The sequence below is a fragment of the Triticum aestivum genome, chromosome 7A, assembly GCF_018294505.1.
Source record: "Triticum aestivum cultivar Chinese Spring chromosome 7A, IWGSC CS RefSeq v2.1, whole genome shotgun sequence".
Classification (NCBI taxonomy): Eukaryota; Viridiplantae; Streptophyta; class Magnoliopsida; order Poales; family Poaceae; genus Triticum; species Triticum aestivum.
The window spans coordinates 51,733,120-51,734,868 of record NC_057812.1 but is presented as its reverse complement, the minus strand read 5'-3'; positions in this window follow the sequence as shown (position 1 = coordinate 51,734,868).

Sequence of the window (1,749 nt, the reverse complement as noted above, 5' to 3'; positions counted from 1 at the left end):
CGTGACACGAGCATAGCCATCTTGAATGGGGTTGTTGTGGTGGAGTGCTCCAGGTAAACATGGTAAAGCACTGCCGATGGCTACCTTCATGGACATGTTCCCGATAGGATAATACAGATGACATTCTTTCATCTCCTTTATATCGTCCACGGGGTAGCGAGGAGGCTCCGGTGCAGTAATTTCGACCACCAGAGGCTCCGGTGCAGTAATTTCGACCACCAGAGGCTCCGGTGCAGTAATTTCGATCGTCGGTGCATCTGCACCAGCCGGTGGGGCCTCCGTGGAAGCCACACTGCTTCTCCGCTGCTGGCTTCTGAGATCCGCTGGATGATCTTCATGCTGCGCCCGAGCTGCATCTCGTTCGGCTACTAGTACACTCACGGTTTTCTTCATCACATCCATTTCCGATGCCAATCGCGCCACAACATCTGCTTCCCGATCCATCTTTCTCTTCCGGCTTCTGTAACCGTACGGGTCATCGTTCTGGGGGAACCCTATTTTCCACGGAATGTGCCCCATGCCTCGTACACGTCCTCCGTGTTCAGGATTCCCGAGGGCTTTTGTCAGCGCGTCATTCTCTCTGTTGAACTTGATCTTCCCCTCTTGAGCATCCCTCATTGCGTCAATAAGGGCTTGGGTGGGTTTAATTATTTTGCCCCGGTAAACACAGTCCCCTGTCTCCGGGTTCAGCGTTCCCCCATGCCCGTACCACCAGCTTTTGGCCCTTGGGTCCCATCCCTTCGTACCTGGACGGATTCCTCGCGCCCTCAGCTCGTTCTCCATCTTCTCCCACCTAGGCTCCCAAAGGCGATACCCTCCTGGCCCCATAATATGATTGTACTCCTTCTTAGCCGCATTTTCCTTATTTTTTTCGATATTTGAATGAACTGCTCCGATTTCTTTTGCTTCACAAATTCTAGCCAATCATGTTTCAGTTTCTCATATTGTCCTTTGAAATCCGGAGTCTTGTTCTGCTTGACAAAGTCATGGGCTAGATTTTGCTTGAATTTCCGGAATGCGTCGGCCATCTTATGAAGAGCGAACTGTTTGACTAGCCTCCTCCTCTTCTTGTTTTCCTCAATCTTGTTACCCTCCTCATCGAATTTGTTGTATTCCGGAGGTAGAACGAAATGTTCCATAAGCTTTTTGAAGCAATCTTTTTTTGTTCTCTTATCGACAAAAGTGAAACCAGCAATTCGTGCCTTCTTTGGCTTATTCCACTCCTGGACGGTGATCGAGACATTGTCTCTAACAATGGCTCCGCATTGGTCGACAAACTTGGTGGCGTTCTTGCGGGGCTCCAGCGGCCTGCCGGTTGCACTGTCGACAACCTCGATGGTGCATGTTTCTCCTTGTTTCATCGTCTTGGTTGCGCCACGCTTTGACGACGTACTCGATTGTTTCGACGATCCGGCCGAGGGCTAAAATAAGAAAGAGAGTCGCGCGCGTTAGTCCACACATATTTATTCAAATCAGTTAGTTTGTATCACCAGAGGCTCAATGTATATATATACCTCGGCGCCGGAGGTGGTTGCTACTTCCATTTGAAGATCGTCGTTTATCGACGTTTGTTCGGCATCATCTTGCTGACGGCGCCCTTCATCTTCACCGTCAAGGTTCAGATAAGAAGAGATATCATCTTCTTCTTGTCCGGTCGGCACATATAGAATATCGCCGTTTATGATGCCGAACATATGTGCTTCACCGTCCGGATCATAGTTGTCCATAATCGGGTCAGCTCTATCGTCC